We start from the raw sequence: 12,761 nt of genomic DNA on the forward strand, positions 1-12,761 counted from the left end.
TAAGACTGTTTTCCTTATTTCCAGTATACTGACGGGGGAAGACGCCATAAAAGGAAATAAATAACAATGAAACATAAGACTCACCCATTTTGAAAACTGGCCGTTCCCGGCCTTCCCACTCATATCTATCTCAGTGCCAATTTGTTGCGACATTTTGTGCAAAACATTGTAGGCCTAAACACTGTATCATCAGAAGACCTTTCGTAAAGTGCGGTATGTCTGGAGATATTTTAGAACTTTAGAGATAGTCCTTATTCTTGAGTAATAAATAGAACCGAGGATCAATGTTATGATGTTTACAATGTTTTGCACCAAGTGTCGCAACAAGTGGACAATGGGATAGATATGCGTGGGAAGACCCAGTTTTAAAATCTAAGAGGCTTTAAGTTTCATTGTTATTTGAAGTCGGAGTACGGTTATTTTTGTGGAGTAGGCGACCCCTAATAAAAACTCTGCTGTGTGCCGGGAAGTTCACCAACAGAGGAACTGTCAGGTTACTGGTTTACTTTTGGTGGGTAGGCGACCCCTAATAAACCGCCTGACGGGTGTCTGCAAATTCATGAGTACAGAAATTGTCAGTTAGGTAATAAACGCTATTCACATAACAGGAAAATAAAACTGAAAATAGCAATGCTATCCTTGCCTTAAATGTGGGTCACATTGTTCAGAATTCAGTCTGTGACACAAAGTTTGTACCGGTATGTTTTCGTAATTTTAATGAGGAAGTGAGGAAATTCTGGTGGGTATTAATATGAGAAAATAAATTTGTTGAAAGAAAGTGTTTACCTATAAAAGTGGAGTATTCACACATGGTCGCTAGATTGAATCTCAATTCGGCTACGACCATTCTGCTACAAGCTACATGACTAAAAATTAAGCTACGTTTAGCCGAATTCGGCCACGGTTGGCAACTCTGCTCTTTATGAAGAAAAGCGCACAATTTGAACATGAGGTGGGAGCAATCTGTGTTTACGTCTTCACCACCGCCGTCTCGATTGTAATATATGCAATCCAGATGGCGGTTGTCTCCACATATTACGAATTTTGCACCTTCAAACTGACATCTATTAGGAACTCTGATAACTAATCGGTGTAGCTACAGGCTGGAAGGGGCCATAACATAAATTCAAACAAAATACTTCCGTCTTTGACGGTCTTAGTAATCAACTTTCTTTAACAAAACCTATTTACACTTCAATTTATAAAATCATATTTTTGTAAAAGGCAAGGGTCCAAGAGACCTGGTACTTTTAATAAAAAACATCTTAAAAAAAAAAAGAGGCTGGAAGGTCCTGGGTTCAAGCCCTGGTGGAAGCGAGATATATCTCGTCAAAACTTCCAGAACTGTAATTCCTGTAACGGTCCTTATGTCAGACACCACTTCATGCTGTGCAGCAAGGGAGACTGTATTCGGCGCAGAAAAATACTATTTTTCACATTGTGCGCATTTATTTAAGTAATTAGGTTAAAATGTTATGTATAATTTAACGACGCTCGCAACTTCCAAGGTTATATCAGCATCGCCGGTGTGCCGGAATTTTGTCCCGCAGGAGTTCTTTTACATGCCATCGACCTGCCCCGGGATCGAACTCGCAACCTCGGACATAAAGGCCAGCCAGCGCTATAGCAACTGAGCAAACTGGGCTGACAAGTAATTAGGTACCGGTTATAACAGACGTGAAATAATTCTTTGTTCGCATCTAGAATGAACACCTGGTCCGAGATCCCTAGTGCGACGGCAGAATTTCAAACGCTTCTGTAACAGCACTATGCGCCACAACCGAATACTAATGTTATTAGTAGGTAGGCCTACCGTAACTTTAACCTGGCGCAGTGATGCCAACTCCTCTCGCTACAGGGTGCATAAGTTGCGTATAAAATTAGCCATGCAACACAGTCTCAGTAATATCTTGGTATCGTGACTAGGTACAGACTTGTGCGACCACTTGTTTGATTTGTAGTCATGGTAATATACACGTACGATATACTTTGAATGAACATTACAAAAAAAAAATGTTGTAGCTGGGACTAATTTCGGAATGTCACTTCATATGAAGAGGTAATTACATGCACTTCATTATTTACTCTCCACTTCTAAACCAAAACAAAATAAAACACTCAAACCAATGCAAACTGTACGGTAGTTTCACTCCCGAAAGTGGGTGACGTATTTTATAAGTCAGTGTATCCCTGATACAGTGCAGATTTTTTTAAATTTCCAGAACAGTCCCAAGGTTCTACTCTGCCTCCTAGCAAATTGATTACCAGGTCTTCCTTAGGGGTAAAAGTTGGGGCGTGGTGCTGACCACACCACACCATGCCAATCCAGTGGTCATGAAAGCTTGGAACACTACCTCTATGCCTCCCACGCACTGTCACAGCGTATACAGGGGATACCGTTAGTTCTGAAGTCGTGGACGACCTCTGGTGAACCTGTTCGATTATGCAATTAGGTTGTCGGCCTGCCTTGTATTACTTCCTTGCCTTTTCTGTTTCACTGTAGATCTCCATTCTGAGAGAAGAAAACATCAGACTTTGTCTTGGCAACCATAAATGATGTTCTCTTATTTTACAAAGCCTGCTAATTTCTAGACATGGCTACTGATTAAGTTATATGTTCATTGTTTTTACACATAGGTCTTATGGCTATGTTAAATCCCTATATCCTATATTCAGAAAAATAAAATAGTTTAATCAGTGCCATGTTTGTAAATTAGCAAGCTTTGGCAATTTATGAAACAAGAGAACAGCACTGTCCGACTCATAAGCTCTCTCCTCTGTTTCTCAGATGTTGCTACTCTTATAGAATGGCACTTTGACAGATTTCGCAACTACTGAATGATCAAATTAGCGTGGAATATATATAAAGTTCATCAGTAAACCATAACGAATCTAATGATTTTGTGTGCAGTAATGTGGACATAACAACTTAGTGATTTCATATGTTATCAGAAGTTAAGTTGCACACCTCTGGTCAAGCTGTCAGTATATGAACATGCTTGGAGAAGGCACATCCACAGCTACAGTGTGTCTGAACTCGAGTCCTGGTCTAGTAGTGAGGCACTTTGAGCTAACAGTTGCAAATTAAATAAGAAGTACAAGTGTCTATCAAATCGAACCAATAACAAGAAGAATGTAACTGCTACAAAAAATATTAACGTTGAAGGATGAAATGATATCACTGTTTTATTTAGACAGGAATATCTATAATGGAGAGTTCTTTCTTTGTTATTGTAACTGTAAAATCGGTAGACAAAAGTGCTAAAACTATATTTTCATCAGTTACGGCATGTTTTGGTGCAATGTGAAAACAAACTCTAATTACAGTTCATGCAGAGGAAAGAAAGTGCCTGAGCACACACTTGGCTCTCACTTCAAGATCAAAAGCAGAGCTTTTTTTCAGAATCAATATTCGCCGCATTGGAGGCAGGCATAGCCACCAGTTCTTCTGTATCACACAAACACACTTCACTACTTAGACAGTATTCTCAGAGCATGTGTTCAAAGTCAGGCACTTTTCTTACCATGCACACAGTCTGGTAAAGGAAGAGATGGGATATGAAGCTGGCCATACAGAGAAGAGCAGGGTTAATGCGAGGAAGATTCTAAACAAAAACATGCATTCATACATTGTTTTCTCAATTAACAGGAATTGTGGGAATTTTTAAAATAAATAATGACAACACATTAAGTTGAAGTTATTTTTTTATAATAATTACACCAAACCATTAACATCTGAAAGTTCATGCATTGAATCTTTACTTTAATACAAGTCTTCAAACTTAGAGATTACATTTACATAGGAGATATTTCATAACTCTCATGGACCAAGTTTCTTTCTTTACATTGTGATGTTCTTTTTTTCATGTGTAAAAGTAAGGAATTAAGAAAAATCTAAAATATGTATACTATACACGATTACTAATTAAAGGAATATATTATGCATATCACTTAAGAATTCAGTTATAACTAGCTACTTATAATAATCTGTAACACAACTGTCCCCTGCAGACTGAAAAGACATGATAGATACCTTACAATTACGACCAGTGGCAGCTCATGAGAGACATGTTACAATCCAAGTAATGGAATGCTTCAAATTATTTCCTCAGCAAGCACTTCACCTCACAGCTGCTGATGGTTAAAATAAATAATAAATATACACTGAACAAAACCATTAATAATTCAGCAGGGATTAAAGAAAATATATAAAAATCGCATTTGTATAAATAATGTTCAATAAACCCATTTTAAATTTAATGAAAGTGAACAGATACATACTTATCAAAGTTCATGCAATGTCTCCAAATCAAAAAGAAAAGAGAAACAAAATTCTCCTGAAAATAACAGAACTATGTTTGAAACAATAAGAATATAATCGTGAGCAAGAAGTTTGGAAGATTTTGGGATGTTGTGCAACAAGATGGCTGTGTTAATCACAGTTAACTTCAACTTCATGTGGGTTTCGGCTGTAGACTTTATTCGTGCTCTTTAATGTTGCCCTGTTACCATAACAACATGGTTTAAACAAACCACTTACTTGCTTACTGGCTTTTAAGGAACCCACAGGTTCATTGCTGCCCTCACATAAGCCCGCCATCGCTCCCAATCCTGAGCAAGATTAATCCATTCACTATCATCATATCCCACCACCCTCAAATCCATTTCAATATTATCCTCCCATCTATGACTCGGCCTCCCTAAAGATCTTTTTCCCTCTGGCCTCTCAACTAACACTCTATATGCATATATGGATTCGCCCATATGTGCTACATGCCCTACCCATCTCAAACGTCTGGATTTAATGTTCCTAATTATGTCAGGTGAAGAATACAATGCGTGCAGTTCTGTGTTGTGTAACTTTCTCCATTCTCCTGTAACTTCATCCCTCTTAGCCCCAAATATTTTCCTAAGCACCTTATTCTCAAACACCCTTAATCTCTGTTCCTCTCTCAAAGTGAGAGTCCAAGTTTCACAACCATACAGAACAACCGGTAATATAACTGTTTTATAAATTCTAACTTTCAGATTTTTTGACAGCAGACTGGATGACAAAAACTTCTCAACTGAATAATAACAGGCATTTCCCATATTTATTCTGCGTTTAATTTCCTCCCGAGTGTCATTTATATTTGTTACTGTTGCTCCCAGGTATTTGAATTTTTCCACCTCTTCAAAAGATAAATTTCCAATTTTTATATTTCCATTTCGTACAATATTCTGTTCACGAGACATAATCATATACTTTGCCTTTTCGGAATTTACTTCCAAACCTATCTCTTTACTTGCTTCCAGTAAAATTCCCGTGTTTTCCCTAATCGTTTGTGGATTTTCTCCTAACATATTCACGTCATCCGCATAGACAAGCAGCTAATGTAACCCGTTCACTTCCAAACTCTCTCTGTCATCCTGGACTTTCCTATCCCCAATAATTTCATCTACATATGGAGTTAACCTTCTAAAAAGAATATTGGACAAAATTTTGTACGTCAACAAAAGTGATATTCCTCGAAAATTACTACAGTTAGTCTTGTCCCCCTTGTTAAAGATAGGTATGATTATGGAGTCCTTCCATTGTTGTGGTACAATTTCCTTTTCCCAAATAGAAAGTACAAGTTTATAAATTTCGCTAGATAATGCCCTTCCACCCTCCTGTATTGGTTCTGCTGGAATATGATCGATACCTGGAGACCTATAATTTTTCAGATTTTCTATCGCAATTTCGACTTCAGAAAGTGTGGGTTCGGGTATAAATGGCTCAGCAGTTTGTATTTCAATTTCGTCCCGATCATTTCTATTTGGCCTATGTATATTTAGTAGTTGTCAAAAATAGTTTTTCCATCTGTTCAGGATTGAATGAGCAAGTCACCATTCTCATCCTTGATCATGTTTAATCTTGCCTGATAACCATTCTTGAATTCCTTTATGCCCTTATATAAATCTCGAATGTTTTTATTTTTACTATTTGTTTCTACCTCATTTAGTTTTTCCTTCAAGTAACCTCTCTTTTTATTCCTAAGTGTACGACTTGCTTCCCGTCTTTCATTGAAATAATTATCTCTCCTCTCCTCAACTGGATCCTGTAAGAATTTCAATTTTGCCTGTTTCCTTCTTTCTACTACCATGCAACTATCTTCATCAAACCACGGTTTTTTTTTCTTAGTTTCATAATAACCTATGCTCTGCTCAGCTGCAATTTTGATACTATCTCTGATATTTTCCCACACGCTATTAACATCTAACTCTTCCTCAACTTCGTTGGAACTTGCTAATATGGGAAACCTATTTGAAATTTCTACCTGATAATGTTGGTTAATTTCGGAATATTGAATCTTCTAATATTAACTTGTTGCTCTACTCGCTTGGCTACTGATAGTCTTTCTTTTAGTTCTCCAATTACCAAATAATGGTCAGAATTACAGTCTGCAACGCTGAAGGTTCGAATGTCTACTAAAAATTGTAACGCTATCACGATGCTTTCTGTATCGTGTCTGTTTGGGGTAGCCTTTAATTGATCATTTGACTATAAACATTATTCGCTCTTTTATATACATAGTTCTTAATTTTCAGAATTAAATTTTTTAAAATTCCAAGTACATAAATTAAAGTAAACACAGTGTTAACTGAGGCACTAAACGAAGTGCTTATTACTGAGAGGAAAATTAACTCAAAGTAAGAGCTAAAGAAAATAAACTCTAAAGTGTATTAAAAATTTAGTACTATGAGTAAAGTTGCCGAAATTCTGAAAAGTGAAGACTGTAATGAAATTGTGTCTTAACACCATTCCTTTGCTGTAATATGCAAAGCACCTTCTTGGGCCTTCTCCAGACATCATGCATTGTTCCACGATAACTGCCATTGTCTTGTGATGGTAAGCATGCAAAATCCACAGCAACAACAAAGTATTGTCACCCATCAATGTCTCGTCACAATTGGTAAGTAATAGTACTTACTTTACATAATTATAAAATTAGTTTAAGTAATAATGAATCAAAATATCGATGGTGTTGAATAGGTACCCCACATGTAAAAAAAATTGAACAAAGTGACATTTCACTTCATTCTCATCAAAAAAATTTTCCCGGATCTTCCACAAACACAACTTAAGTCAAAGGATGGATACAAACTTCACAAAAAAGAGACCCTCTGATGCCAGACATTAAAATGTTTCTTCACTCTCCTGTAAAATTGAATTTTCTCACATAGGGTTGCAGTTCAAAGCCATTAATAATTTTTTTTACTTCTTTTTATAAATAAATTTATATTTTCAGTACATAAAAATAAATATTTAAAACTTTTTAGCACCTAAAAATCCGTTCTGTGATAACCAGTCTCATAAGTGGGCTGTAAATGAAGAGACCAACTGAGAATTCAAGTACAATATCTACAGCTTCTTTATATTTGTTTAAATAAAGAATGCCAGATGCTCCACAAGATACCCTGCCTAACAGCTTTCTGAATGCTCTGTTCCACAGACAGGGCTTGTTCTGTCAGTTCTCTCTTGTTATAATTATAGGATTCATTATTATAGACAACACGACTATTTTCTGTTGTCGAAGTTGTAATACTTCGGTTGGATAAAAAGGAAATGGCAACAGTTCGATATTTCTGACATGGCTTTATTCACAGGGGTACAACATTTACGTACCTTCTATATAGTCGCCCCCTTATTTATTACCTTTTGCCAAATGTTTGGAAGGCATCGTACACCATCAGCACGTCCATCTTTGTTGATGTTCCGTATTGACCGCCCTAAAGCACGGATAAGTTCATCTCTGGTATTGTACCGGGTCCCTCGCAGTGGTTCTTTCACTTTGGTGAAAAGATCGTAATCGCATGGATCATATCAGGTGAGTACGATGGATGTTCCAGTAGTCCGCGTTTTCTGTCTGCCTTGGAGGTACAGCGTGGTGCAGTATTATCCCATCAATGTCATACGCCACAATGAACATCTCCTTCACAGCACTTTGTGTAGGGCACACTTTCTTTGGACAAAGAGAACCTGGATGCTTCCATTCATTTGATTGGCGTTTCAAGTTTGGTTCATACGAGCGAGTCCAGGTTTTGTCCATAGCGACGATTCGTCCAAGAAAGTCGTCACCTTCCCTTTGGTACCGGTGCAACAAGGCCTTCCCGAAACGCTTTAACCCATCGTGCAACTGTGCGATATGGCAACGCTGCATCGCCACATGCTTCACGCAGTCCCTGAAAACATTCTTGTGCACTATGACCTCGTGCCATTTAATTTTGATCCAGGAACGTTGCTCTAGTTTTGTAAGGATGGTCTTAGGGAGCTCGCACTATCCCTATGAAAGTGAACGTTCTACATACTGCAGAAGATTGATGGAGTACTGTCGCCGCTGCCTGCACTAACTCATCTAGCAGTACTTGTTCATGTCCACACAGCTGGCAGCTCTCGAACGCACCATCGTCACGTGACAGCAGTGTTGCCATTACTTTTTATCCAACCTATGTATTTACATCGTCACTGTTTATCCTTTGTTCATATTATAGTGCAAAGTCTCTTCATATGTTACAAAAGGCTCTTGTCCGACAACGGCCTCACACCAATTTTCGATTCTGAATTCATCTCATTCATCAAGGACAGTCGTGGCTTACAACAAACAGACCCGAGTTCAAAAATAAAGAGCAGTTGGATTATGTGGTGGACAAAGCCATCATTTCACAAACTAGCCACCCCTTGTGTTTGCATAACACTGGACTGATGATGGCTGATGGCTTCTAATTCATTCACAGCTGCATGGCAGAGGTGAACTTGATGCAGGGTGGAGCAGCACAACTGACACGAAAGCCTCCTTGCATTCAACGCTTAGGGATGCTCCAAAAAACACCTGAGCCACCGGCGTAGCTCAGTCGGCTAAGGCACTTGTCTGCTGATTCGAATTTGCCCTCAGGCACGGGTTCGATTCCCGCTTGGGCTGATTACTTGGTTGGATCTTTTTCCAGGTTTTTCCCAACTGTAAGAAGAATGTCAGGTAATCTATGACGAATCCTCGGTCTCATGTCACTATCACCAATTCCATCGATGCTAAATAAACTAGCAGTTGATACAGTGTCGTTAAATAACCTAGCTGATACAGCGTTATTAAATAATTAAAAAAAAATAATACTTCTACTGCAAATTGGACAGTGTATATTGTCATCTGCAGAGAATATGTTCCACGATTTTAGCTTCCTCTAAAATAATTCTGTAAGTAGGCCTATACACCATTTTAATTGTCCTCAGAATATTAAACTTTACTGTCCGAAGACAACCTCATAAGTGACAGCAATAAGGTATCACTCATGAGACAACTAAGGCAGGAGATAATGGGTAGGGTGGCCAGTTCCTTTCCCCCCTCCATCGCCGACTAGCTACATATTCCACTAGTCAGACTTCAGATGTATACAAACAATTGTTCTTCCTCTGACACATATCGTCAAGTGAGATGCACTGCCTGGTAATAGATGTACATATCAGCCAGAACCTCAATCAGAGGTATAATAATAATAATAATAATAATAATAATAATAATAATAATAGCACCTTTAGTAGTAATTTCCGAATTAATGTCAGCCACCACTAGTTCCACCTACATGAAAGTATTAGAATATGTTCTCAATAAATGTTACGTTTTATTTAACGACGCTCGCAACTGCCAAGGTTATATCAGTGTCGCCGGATGTGCCGGAATTTTGTCCCGCAGGAGTTCTTTTACATGCCAGTAAATCTACTGACATGAGTCTGTCGCATTTAAGCACACGTGAATGCCATCAACCTGGCCCGGGATCGAACCCGCAACCTTGGGCATAGAAGGCCAGCGCTATACCAACTCGCCAACCAGGTCGACTTCTCAATAAATCTTACTACTACTACTTCGTGAAGTGTTTTATCAGTTAACAATTATTCAGAAGTAGACTAACAAAACCTTTAGTAAATTATTGAACTAGTAACTAGACTGGTGACTAATGAGTCATTATCTCACCGTTCGAGAAACCGGAAATAAGACAAATGCATAGACAAATTTCCTTGGGAGAATTGAAAAATGTTTTCTACTTCTCATGTAACTTACAATTCTGTTTTCATCAAATTGCGACCTCAAAACAATAGTGAAATGAACTTTAATAAACGAGATGGTTGCATCAACACGATGCTTGTCTTGTTGGGATGTAAAACAACGAACACATCAGCTGCTGCATCAGAAGTCGTCTGTTGGTAATGGCTCTGAAACATTTCATGTTTCCACTACTTGGTGTACAAAATAATAAAATCTTGCATCACGTAAATCTTCATTTGCAAAATGCAAACAAGAATTTGGCAATTAAAGACTGGGAGAAGTGAAGAATTGCACTGTCATTGAATGACGATGATTATCATAGCAGTCAGCTAGTTTCTTCCACTGTTTCTTTTGTGCTCTCTCGAGTGTAGCTTGTCTGTTGTCTGGGAGAACGATCATGGCTGGATTCGTCCTTCCTGTACAAGATGCAAGGCACACTGATAAGGTCTGTTATCTGTACACACTCCCAAGTCTCTTCCTTACCTGGGACTGAACAAGAGACCCCTGTGCACTGCTCGACAGCCCAGCTTCTTCGTCATCAGGAGCAGCAGCCTGTATGCCCATGTCATAGTCGTAAATTGAACTGGAAAATCAAAATGTACTGATAAATCCATCAAGTGGCCAATAAAAACTAAACAAGACTTAATGAACTGTGTATCAGAAATTAGAATTATGATAAACTGATACATTTTTAATACTGTACAAAATAAAAAAAGAGGTCTTCGGGTTTTCATTTATATTGTACATGTTACCTGATATGAATAAGTGCTCTGAAAATGGATTTATTTAACATTACTTTCAAACGTCTGTATTTGTTACTTACATTATAATGATCCGATTTAAAACTAGTACACTGATCCAAACTGAACACAACCTGTTATGTGCTACAGCCAAAGTAAAGAATGCGAAATAGAGTACACAACATGTTGATTATTCCAACTTCACTGGTGAATATAAATTAATCCAGTTTTTAAATTACAATCTCACCATACTGCATCTACTGGAAGCACTTATAATGATCTAAATGAGGGGTTGGAAAGCAATGGTGGATTGTTAATGTTTAGGTGAGGGGTTTGGACTTTTTCCATTGCTGGTTGTCACAATCAAAAAATTAAGACACAACGTTTCGAAGGGTGGAGGGGGGGTGTGTCTTTCATCAATTTTTAGCCACTTCACGCCCATCTTCTTTATCCCGTTTGGTTTTAGTGCCAACATACTGCAAATGACTTCTGGTCTTTCTTAATTATAATCTCCACCGAAGCCAGGAATCGACGATCAGTCATACAGAATAGCTGTACATAACGATCCCAACAATAGGTTTTTTCTCTTCTCTCCTTCCTTCCACCTGAAGACGAAGGGAGAACCACCCTTCGAAACGTTGTGTCTTAATTTTTTGATTGTGACAACCAGCAATGGAAAAAGTCCAAACCCCTCACCTAAACATTAAGCACTTATAATACATAGAAAGTAGTGACGTAATAAAATTGTCAGTAAATTACAAAAAATCTAATTGTTTGAACTTACAAATTTTCATATTGGTTTAACTTAAAATCAATATTATGAGGAACCTTTCAAATAAGCAGCCATTGGTAAACATGCTGATAAGTTTAAACATCTTTCCCACAGAACTGCAGATTGGAAACGGACCATGGCTACTCAGATCAGTGGTCTTCAACCTTTTGTGTTTATTCTGGGCACTGTTTTTTTGTACTAATGTAATGAACATCATGTTTTCATATTCACATTGCCGGTATAGCATAATAACTGTCTAGAATAAGGTCTATTTATTTAGTTAAAATTAGTATTTCTTTGCGGGCCACCAAAATTAAAGCAAAGGGCCGCATTCAGCCCCCCTGACAGGAACAGGTCCTCCCTGTGTGGAGAAGGAACACTGCACACAGCTGGAGGACGCCAGCAACACAGTTTGTGTTACAATGGTGTAGCACAACTATGCCATATTTAACACTGTGCTGCCATGAGTTCCATGTACTGCTGTTTGGAACACTGCCCATTCTGTGTATTCTGCTCTGCTATAGGGAACGGCTGTCTCTGATGGCCAGCCAGAATTTCACTCATAACATATTTTGCAATGACTACCAAATTTACTCGCGTATTTTTCATACTTTTATACGGAAAAAATCATCTTCAAAGTGGGGCCCCATAAACTACACGAGAAATAAAAAATACACTGTTTATTAAAGTAATGCACTCCGTTGCAATGTGTGTCTGTATAATTTGAAAATGGTCAAAAACACAAAGTATCATCGGAAAACTCACAACATCGGGTACCCTGAAACGAATACCCTATTTACTTGCGTAATTTCCTTCATTTTTCTAAAAATTCGGGTAAAGATATAACGTAAATGAAATCCACCCAAATAGATGCAATTTCATTTTCCGATCTGCATACAAAAGACATTCTTTACAATCTGAAAAGTAAGATATGGTCTAGGCTTTATTTACAGATTGAACAGTTTGAATAATTTTGTACAAAACAGCTATTGCTAAACTGCAAGCATTTCTACTTACGGCATTTAAAAGCAATACAAATACATTATGACACTCTAACTTTCACTTTCATTAAAACTTCTCCTATGGAGATTTATAACTGTTAACTTCGAATTGCTTAATAAAGAATTGGGACTTACAACTAGTGACCGGCATTTCTTTACACAATACTCTATCTATGCATTTATCTAACCA

This window comes from Periplaneta americana, chromosome 2 (assembly GCF_040183065.1).
Source record: "Periplaneta americana isolate PAMFEO1 chromosome 2, P.americana_PAMFEO1_priV1, whole genome shotgun sequence".
NCBI lineage: Eukaryota > Metazoa > Arthropoda > Insecta > Blattodea > Blattidae > Periplaneta > Periplaneta americana.